The sequence below is a fragment of the Physeter macrocephalus genome, chromosome 21, assembly GCF_002837175.3.
Source record: "Physeter macrocephalus isolate SW-GA chromosome 21, ASM283717v5, whole genome shotgun sequence".
In the NCBI taxonomy this organism is placed as follows: domain Eukaryota; kingdom Metazoa; phylum Chordata; class Mammalia; order Artiodactyla; family Physeteridae; genus Physeter; species Physeter macrocephalus.
This window is the reverse complement of record NC_041234.1, coordinates 34,644,045-34,654,722: the sequence shown is the minus strand read 5'-3', so window position 1 is coordinate 34,654,722 and position 10,678 is coordinate 34,644,045. Positions and strand designations below refer to the sequence as shown.

Below are 10,678 nucleotides of genomic sequence, written 5' to 3'. Positions count from 1 at the left end.
TCACAATTTGTATGGAAACACAGAAGACCCCAAATAGCCAAAGCAATCTTGAGAAAGAAAAACGTAGCTGGAGCAATCAGGCTCCCAGACTTCAGACTGTACTACAAAGCTACAGTAATTAAGACTGTATGGTACTGGCACAAAAATAGAAATACAGATTAATGGATCAGGATAGAGAGCCCAGAGATAAACCCACACACATATGGTCACCTTATCTTTTGATAAAGGAGATAAGAATATACAATGGAGAAAAGACATCCTCTTCAATAATTGGTGCTGTGAAAACTGGACAGCTACATGTAAAATGGACAGCTATACGTAAAAGAATGAAATTACAATACTCCCTAACACCATACACAAAAATAAACTCAAAATGGATTAAAGACCTAAATGTAACGCCAGACACTATAAAACTCTTAGAGGAAAACATAGGCAGAACACTCTATGATGTAAATCACAGCAAGATCCTTTCGACCCACCTCCTAGATAAATGGAAATAAAAACAAAAATAAACAAATGGGACCTAATGAAACTTAAAAGCTTTTGCACAGCAAAGGAAAACATAAACAAGATGAAAAGACAACCCTCAGAATGGGAGAAAATATTTGCAAATGAAGCAAGTGACAAAGGATTAATCTCCAAAATTCACAAGCAGCTCATGCAGCTCAATATCCAAAAAGAAAGAACCCAATCCAAAAACAGGCAGAAGACCTAAATAGAGATTTCTCCAGAGAAGATATACAGATTGCCAACAAACACATGAAAGGATGCTCAACATAACTAACCATTAGAGAAATGCAAATCAAAACTACAATGAGGGCTTCCCTGGTGGCACAGTGGTTGAGAGTCTGCCTGCCGATGCAGGGGACACGGGTTCGTGCCCTGGTCCTGGAAGATCCCACATGCCACAGAGCGGCTAGGCCCGTGAGCCATGGCCGCTGAGCCTATGCGTCCGGAGCCCGTGCTCCGCAACGGGAGAGGCCACAACAGTGAGAAGCCCGTGTATCGCAAAAAAAAACAAAAACAAAAAACTACAATGAGGTATCACCTCACACCGGTCAGAATGGCCATCATCAAAAAATCTAGAAACAATAAATGCTGGAGAGGGTGTGGAGAAAAGGGAACACTCTTGCACTGCTGGTGGGAATGTAAATTGATAGAGCCACTATGGAGAACAGTATGGAGGTTCCTTAAAAAACTAAAAATAGAACTACCATACGACCCAGCAATCCCACTACTGGGCATATACCCTGAGAAAACCATAATTCAACAAGAGTCATGTACCACAATGTTCATTGCAGCTCTATTTACAACAGCCAGGACATGGAAGCAACCTAAGTGTCCATCGACAGATGAATGGATAGAGAATATGTGGCACATATATACAATGGAATATTACTCAGCCATAAAAAGAAACGAAATTGAGTTATTTGTAGTGAGGTGGATGGACCTAGAGTCTGTCATACAGAGTCAAGTTAAGTCAGAAAGAGAAAAAGAAATACCATATGCTAACACACATATATGGAATCTAAAAAGAAAAAAATGGTTCTGAAGAACCTAGGGGCAGGACAGGAATAAAGACGCAGACGTAGATAATGGACTTGAGGACATGGGGAGGGGGAAGCGTAAGCTGGGATGAAGTGAGACACTCGCATGGACTTATATACACTACCAAATGTAAAATAGCTTGCTAGTGGGAAGCAGCTGCATAGCACAAGATCATCTCAGTGCTTTGTGACCACCTAGAGGGGTGGGATAGGGTGGGTGGGAGGGAGACACAAGAGGGAGGAGATATGGGGATATACGTATACGTATAGCTGACTCAGTTTTGTTATAAAGCAGAAACTAACACACCATTGTAAAGCAATTATACTCCAATAAAGATGTTTAAATAAAAGAAAATGGTGGGAAGAGGAGAGATTAGTATAGCTCAGTGATAGGGCCCTGAGGCTGGGCATTTGAAAATATTAGCCTGGCATTTTCCACTTAGCCTCCTACCCTCAAGGCATCCTGCTGAGGCTTGAGGGGCAATCCCGCCCTTTAGGAGCTTTTGTTCAGGGTCTCTGACACCAGATGCAACCTGAGGGATTGAAAAATTCATCGGCTCTGGAGTGAACACACCTGGGTTCAAGTTCGGACTCCTCCATACATAGTTGTGTGAACTTGTCCATTTTCCCCTTATAAAGCAGAAACTAACACACCATTGTAAAGCAATTATACTCCAATAAAGATGTTTAAATAAAAGAAAATGGTGGGAAGAGGAGAGATTAGTATAGCTCAGTGATAGGGCCCTGAGGCTGGGCATTTGAAAATATTAGCCTGGCATTTTCCACTTAGCCTCCTACCCTCAAGGCATCCTGCTGAGGCTTGAGGGGCAATCCCGCCCTTTAGGAGCTTTTGTTCAGGGTCTCTGACACCAGATGCAACCTGAGGGATTGAAAAATTCATCGGCTCTGGAGTGAACACACCTGGGTTCAAGTTCGGACTCCTCCATACATAGTTGTGTGAACTTGTCCATTTTCCCCTCCTGAGCCTCAGTTTCCTCCTCTGTGGAGCCAGGATCGCTCTTGGGAGAATGACAGAAAGGACTCTGTACTGCACCTGACAGTGCAGGAAGCAGTTCTTAAATAAAGCCACTGCGCGGAGGTTAACATGTAGTGAAAGCTTGAAGAAGTTAGCAGTCACTACCAACTAGAGAATCTGGGAGGTGGACGATAGGTGACGGTGAAAGGCAGCTTCAGGGGGAGGTGGCCTTTCCGCATGCGCGCAGTCTTGGAGCCCGGCGGAGCTGCGAGGGGGCGTGGCCAGGTTTTTGAGGGGTTGCTATGGTACCGAGGGGCCAGGGGAGGTTAACCTAACCCTTAAAACATTATTCCCTCCCCCACCCGCCACCGCTTGGGCCGAGGGCCATTGTTCCTGGCAAAATGGCGTCAGTAATCCCCCTCTCGGACGGAGGCCTAAGTAAGGTTGAGGTGGGAGTGGGTCTGGAGGTGGGAACAAAAACTACAATTCCCAGGGTACATCGCACCCGCCCGCGAAGCGCAGGGCACGTGCCCAGGCCTAGCGGTTACATGCCGTCAAAAATCCGTTTCATAGCTTTCCTTTCCCATCCCCGCTTTCGTCGTTGCCCAGCCCCCGCGCGCGCGCACTGCGGTCCTGGGGGGGTAGGGGGGACATGGCATGGCCGTTGCCCTTGCAACGTAATCGGGAGACAGGTATTTGTAAATCTGTGCTTCGATTTCTAATCCCGAAGCCGGCAGGTATGAGTCTCGCGAGAGAAGCCGAGAGTTGGAAAAATGGAGTTACGGGTAGCGGGGGAAAAGGTGCTGGGGGTACCACATCGCGGTAGAGCGACCGCATTTAGCGGCTTGTGGAGAACTGAGAGTGGGCAGTGGGTAGCTAGGAACAAGTGTGTGCTTGGACTCTTTTTTTGGAGGGGAAGAGGGTAAAGCAGCTGTGGAGAGAGAGCTTTTGAACACACAGGAGGTGTCACGCGTGGCTCCTTACAGATTTTCTTTTCGGAAGGGAGAGAATCCTTTCTCTCGACGCGCATCCCTCTCTCCCGCTGCGCTGAGGAGGGCGGGGGAAGAGTGCGCACGCTCTAGTTGGCTAGCCACTCGGCACCTCGCAGCGATAGGGGCCGTTCGGAGTTGGGGCTGCTCAGTCGGCTTTCTCCGCCCCTCCCCCCTCCTTTCCTCCCCTCCGTCTCCCGCCCCCCTCCGTCCCCCTCTCCTCTCCATCTGAATTCCCTGACTGGTGTACGCGTGCGCCTACCCAGCTCTCGGGCGAGCGCGAGCTTGCGATCGTACCCCGCTCCCCTAACCCCGCCCGCTCTTTACCTACTGTCCGTAGCTGGCCCGGTGGGCTAGCGCGGAGACGCTCGCGCGCGCACGCGCACACGACGCGGAGCGGAGCGCGAGACATCGAGGAGGGGAGTAAACGGCATCAGAGGAGGCGGTGTGTGTATCTGTGTGTTCTACGGTGTGGCTAGTCGAGGGGCGAGCGGAGGCTTGAAGGAGGGCGAGGGAGAACCGAAAAGAGAGTCTCCCTCCGCGAGAGCCTCTAATCTGGTGAGGGTCCCGGGCCGGCCAGAAAGCTGGGAGTGAGGGAGGAGGCCGGGGGGGGCGTGTCTGGGATTGGGTTGAGAGATGAATGGGCCGGGGATGAATGGAGGGAGGCAGCGGCGGCCAAGAGTCTGTTCAGAGTAAGCGCCCTAGTGGGGGGCGGCATGACCCAGGCAGGGTGATTGCCGACACCAAGACGTGTGGGACGAGGCCGGGCTCGGGTCTTCAGGGTTGTCGGAGCTGCTTTCGGTGTGAGCCAACAGGCGGAGAGGAAAATCAGAGGGGGAAAGTGGGGAAGGGCAGGTTTAAGGTTGAGTTACGTTTTTTGTCTTTTTCGTTGGGGGGGTGGCAACTTTGGGAGTTCATGGTAGAATAGGGGACGGAGAAGGTGAGGAGGTTACGTGAGGGGGCCGGGTGACGGTTGACAAAGGACTGAGTGATCATTTAAGTGAGGTTGAGGCTACTGAAAGGGAAAATCGCTTCGGGTTTTCGAAGTTGAGTTTCAGTATATAATGGGGTGAGGAAAAGTGGATTTAATTTAGAGATTCAGTTGATGTGTGAAGGTCGATAGGACTGTATCTTGTGAGGGATACTGCTGCCTGGTTGTGTAAATGGGTTAGGTTCAAGGAGATTGAGAGGTATTATTTGGGAACGGTGTGTTTTGTGATTGACAGGTTGGGGATGGGGAGGAGATGGTATGATGGGGTTAGGATAAAAGTGGTGAGGTGGCTTCACTGTACTGAAAGAGGTTTTGTTTGACTAGTTAAGAATGGTGAAACATTTATGTAGTGGGGTGTAGGTGGAAATCCTGCACGTGTGTATCTCCCTATCTTGCGAGTTGGTAGATCTTGTTAAAATGAAATTGAACCCTCAAAACAGATGCAAGTGGTATGGCTATTCCTTCTTAAGAGTTACTGTGGACTGAAGCAATTGTATGATAAATAGCCTGTAAGTTGTGAAAATCTTCTGTATGGTGGTGATTGCATTCAATTTTGGGAGGCATTGTTACCTGTTTTTCATCTATAGTAAGTTGTAATACCAAGAGAACTTTTAAAGAGGTCTCTGTATATTACACAGAGCAGCAGGTGTTTTCTAGACAGTCTCTATCCTTTGAATTGATGAATTTAAAAATTGTCAACAGTCCAAAGGAAAGATACCTTGCATTAAAGGATAACTAAAATGCTGGCTTTGAATGCTAAAATAATTCTACATGATTTTTTTCGTTAATCTGAATTTATCTTGTTTGAAAATTGACACTTGCTTTTTGGTGTGAGTTTAAATTACAGCAGATTACTTGGACGTGCTGTTCTCTAAATTCATATCTTCTGTTAAGGATGTCTTGTGATGGTCTCATTCTTTTCTGGGTCAAGATTAATAGTTTATGGATTTTTAACTTTTCATGGTTACTTTTTACAAACTTTACTGACATATATTCATTTATCTTGGAAATGTTGCAGATTTGAGAACATTCCCATGCCCTTTTTCTTTTATTCTGCTTTGATGTTGGAAAGAGTGTAATCCTTGTTTTGGCTACCCAGAGTTTAAATATAAAAGTTGATACAATGTTCATATTCTCTTAGATTAAATGAATACTTAGTGTATTAAGCAGTAGGGTAGCAGTATAAAAGCACCATGAAACCCTGGAAATGTTGCATCAACTCTGGCAGGCAAGCTGGTCTCCCAGTTTCGAACTAGATGTTCCTGGAGTGGAAGAACATTCAAGTATTGACGCAGGAAAGTGTAGGCATGGTATATTGGGGGAGTGGAATGAGATAAGGCTGGAATCTTAGATTGAGGCTGGGATGAAGGACTACCCTGCAGAGTTAGGAGCCCTTGACTATTTACCAAGGAGGGAATAGCATAAGCAGATTTGTGGTGTTCGTCTCTCTGGCTTTGCTTCTGATCTCTCCCCCTCCCTTTGAATGTGAATTCATTCCTTTTATACTAACCTCTGTCATAAGCTATTCCTGAAAGCCTTTCCTGCTCCCCCTTTTTTCCTTTTCCCAGCATCCTCCACCAGGCTAGGTTAGGTGCCCCTCTTTAGTGGTCCTATCACACCTTGTACATATTTTTATTACTGTACTTCTTTTGGGAAGCAGGCAGGAAAGTTATTTTCCTTTTTATACCTGAGAGAGAAAATAAAGCTCAGAAAAATAAGACTTGCCCTAGTAAGTAAGTGGTCGACCCTGGAGTTCTGACTTCTAGACCAATGTTGATCCTCACCCATATCACAAGTCTACATTTGTTGATGTAATTATTCTGTAGTGTTTTAGGAGTTAAATTTCTGTAATGTGGACTTTAACTTTCTTCCCTAGGGGAATTTCTTTTCATTAACATGTCCATCACTTAGCCAGGAAATGATAAAGCCAATGGTTGCACAGAACCAGAGTTAAGATGAGAACTGTTTTATTGCTATCAAATTTCTAGTTAGATAACTAACTTAAAAATAATTAATGGAGGGCCTACATTTTTGTGTATATGTTTGTGTGTGTGTGGGGGTTGTGTGCAAGAAAAAACTCTTCCTTTCTTAGTCTCCCATCTTAGTATAAGTAGACCAGCTCTATTTGCAGATATACCTGATTATGTCTCTTGGCTAAAAGCCAGAATACTTTCAGAGGGGTGGGTCTTTTCCATTTTTGTTTGAGATCATAAAATTTATGGCACTGTTAGGACATATTTGATAGCTGTAAAGGACATCTATAAAGGCATTCATACAGAAATTCCCAAAGCTTCAAAAGTAGAATTTGATGCCAGTTTTAATTGTTTTGGTAGAGCTTGTCATGAGATATTTGGTTTGGAAAATGTTGAGATTAACTTACTGCAGAAGTGAGCCTTTAATGCCCCTTTCTTCAAGGAATATATTATTTTTTTCATTAACTTTTTAAAAATTAGAAATGAAGAAATTGTTTTCTGTGTTTTAACCTTGTAACTTTTTATTGTGATAAAATTCACATAACATAAAATTTACCATTTTAGAGTGTACAATTCAGTAGCATTAAGTACCTTCATGATGTTGCACATCTAGTTTCAAAACATTTTCATCACCCCAAAAGGAAACCCTTTACCCATTAAGCAGTCACTCCCCATTCTTCTTTTCCCCCAGCTCCTGGCAACCACTGATCTCCTGTCTCTATTGATTTGTCTATTCTGGATATTTCATATAAAAGGAATCATACAATACATGGTCTTTTGTGTCTGGCTTCTTTTACTTTACATGTTTTTGAGGTTCACTCACATTGTGGCATGTATCAGTACTTCATTCCTTTTTATGGTTGAATAATATTCCATTGTATGGATATACTGCATTTTATCTATTCAAAATGGACATTTAGGATCTTTCCACCTTTTGGCTTTTGTGAACAATGATGGTATGAATATTTGTGTACAAGTTTTTGTTTGAACACCTGTTTTCAATTCTTTTGGTTATGTACTGGGTTACATGGTAATTCTGTGTTTAACTTGTTGAGGAACCACGAAACTGTTTTCCACAGTGGCTGCACCATTTTACTTCACCAGTGTATAAGGGTTCCAATTTTTTCACATCTTTCCCAATGTTTGTTACTTTGGGGGTTTTTGTTTGTGTGTGTGTGTTTTATGGACATCTAGTAAGTGTGAAGTGATATCTCATTGTGGTTTTGATTCCCATTTCACATCTTTTCATGTGCTCTTGGCTATTTGAATTTCTTCTTTGGAGAAATGTCTATGTAAGTCCTTTGCCCATTTTTAAATTTGGTTGTCTATCTTTTTATTGTTGAGTTGTAGGAGTTTTAAAAAATTAAATATTTATTTTTGGCTGCGTTGGGTCTTCGATGCTGCGCCCGGGCTTTCTCTATTTGCGGTGAGCGGGGGCTACTCTTCCTTGTGGTGCGTGGGCCTCTCATCGTCGTGGCTTCTCTTGTTGTGGAGCACGGGCTCTAGGTGCCCAGGCTTCAGTAGTTGTGGTTCGCGGGTTCTTGAGTGCAGGCTCAGTAGTTGTGGCAGCCGGGCTTAGTTGCTTCACGGCATGTGGGATCTTCTCGGACCAGGGCTCGAACCCGTGTCTCCTGCATTGGCAGGTGGATTCTTAACCACTGCGCCACCAGGGAAGTCCCGTAAGAGTTTTTTAAAAATATATTCTAGATACTAGAGCCTGATCAGACATATGATTTGCAAATATTTTTTCCCATTCTGTGAGCTGTCTTTTTACTTTATTTTTCAGTTTTATTGAGATAAAATTGGCATACAGCACTGTATAAGTTTAAGGTGTACAGCATAATGATTTGACTTAATCATCATGAAATGATTACTACAGTAGGTTTAGTGAACATCTGTAATCCCATATAGATACAATATTAAAGAAATAGAAGAAAAAAATTTTCCTTGTGACGAGAACTTTACCCTCTTAACAACTTTCACCGGGATTTCCCTGGCAGTCCAGTGGTTAAGTCTCTGCGCTCTCAATGCAGGAGGCACGAGTTTGATCCCTGTTCAGGGAACTAAGATCCTGCATGCCACACAATGCGGCCAAAAAACAAAACAAAACAAAAAGTTTCATGTATAACATACAGTTACGTAAGTATTAATTATTTTTGTCATGTTATACATTGTATCCCTAGTACTTATTTGTCTTATAACTGGAAATTTGTACCTTTTGACTACCTTCATCTAATTCCCCATCCCCCTACCCCCGCCTCTGGTAGCCACAAATCTGATCTCTTTTTCTATGTTTGTTTGTTTGTTTTTGAAGTATAATTGATCTACAGCACTATGTTAATTCCTGGTTCATAACATAATGATTCAATATTTCTGTACATTTCAAAGTGATCACCATGATAAGTCTAGTTATCATCTTCACTATACAAAGATATTACATAATTATTGACTATATTCCCCACACTGTATATTTCATACCTGTGACTCATTTACTTTGCAACTGGGAGTTTATACCTCTTAATCTTTCTCACTTATTTCTCTCCTCCCCACAACCTCCTCCCCTCTGGCAACCACCTCGTGTTTCCTGTATCTGTGGCTCTGTTTCTGTTTAGTTGTGTTTGTTCATTTGTTTTGCTTTTTAGATTCCAAATATAAGTGAAATCACACAGTATTTGTCCTTTTCTGTCTGACTTATTTCACTTATTATAATACCCTCTGGGTCCATCCATGTTGTTGAAATGGAAAGATTTCAGTATTTTTATGGCTAATATTCTGTTGTGTATATATATACCACACCTTCTTTACGCATTCATCTGTTGATGGGCACTTAGGTTGCTTCCATATCTTGGCTATTGTATATAATGCTGCCACGAATATAGTCGTGCACATATCTTTGAGAATTAGTGTTTTTGTTTTTTTCAGATAAATACCCAGAAGTGGAATTGCTGGATCGTATGGTAGTTCTATTTTTAATTTTATGAGGAATCTCCGTACTGTTTTCCATAGAGGCTATACCAGTTTACATTTCTGTGCATGAGGGTTCCCTTTTCTCCACATCCTCACCAACACTTCTTATCTTTTTGATAATAGCCATTCTGACAGGTGTGAGGTGATATCTCATTATGGTTTTGATTTGTATTTGCCTGATGATTAGTGATGTTGAGCATCTTTTCGTGTGCCTGTTGGCCATCTGTATGTCTCTTTTTACTTTTTGATAGTGTTTTTTGGTGCACAAAAGTTTTAAAATTTGATGAAGTCCAATTTATCTTTTTCTTTTGTTGCTTGTGTTTTTGGTGTTATATTTAAGAAACCACTGCCAAATCCAAGATCATGAAGATTTATATTTTCTTTGAAGAATTTTATAGTTTTGGCTTTAATATTTAGGTCTTTGATCCATTTTGAGTTAATTTTTGTATCTGGTACAAGGTAAGGGTGCAGCTTCATTCTTTTGCATGTAGATTAACTTGAAGATTTTTAAACTATAAAATAGATAATAAATAATACTATACATGTATGTTAGTTAAGTAAAGCTATTTGTGGCGATATCTAATCACTCTTTGGGTAGTTGTGGGGAAGAAATGTTTCTTTTCTTTTTTTTTTAACATCTTTATTGGAGTATAACTGTTTTACAATAGTGTGTTAGTTTCTCCTTTACAACAAAGTGAATCAGTTATACATATACATATGTTCCCATATCTCTTAGAAATGTTTCTAAATGCATTTTTGAAGGCCTTATATTTGAAGTGTGGGGATTCTAAACCTCTTTATGAGTCAATGAGACTTTTATGATCAGGAAACTTCAATATGGCAAGCTAGATGATCCTTATGCTAAAGTTACATAAGTGATTTTTTTTTTGGCTGTGCCTCACGGCTTGTGGGATCTTAGTTCCCTGACCAGGGATTGAACCTGCGCACTGGCCAGTGAAAGCACAGTGTCCTAACCACTGGACTGCCCCATAAGTGATTTTTTTGTAAAGTGATCTTCACTTTTTTGTAAAGTGATTTTTTTTGTAAAGAATATTAGTGTTGTTTTAAAATGGGACCTAATTAAACTTAAAAGCTTTTACACAGCAAAGGAGACCATAAACAAGACCAAAAGACAACCCTCAGAATGGGAGAAAATATTTGCAAATGAAGCAACTGACAAAGGATTAATCTCCAAAATTTATAAGCAACTCATGCAGCTCAATAACAAAAAAACA

General features: G+C 42.2%; 1 protein-coding gene across 1 annotated transcript in view; it reads left to right on the top strand.

The window, feature by feature from the left end:
* Positions 1-3,848: 3,848 nt before the first annotated feature.
* Positions 3,849-10,678, top strand: part of WNK3 (WNK lysine deficient protein kinase 3) — a 193,960-nt gene continuing 187,130 nt past the window's right edge. The window contains exon 1 of the mRNA XM_024126902.1: positions 3,849-4,070. The gene's annotated coding sequence lies outside the window, so the exon portion shown is untranslated. The remainder of the gene's footprint in view (positions 4,071-10,678) is intronic.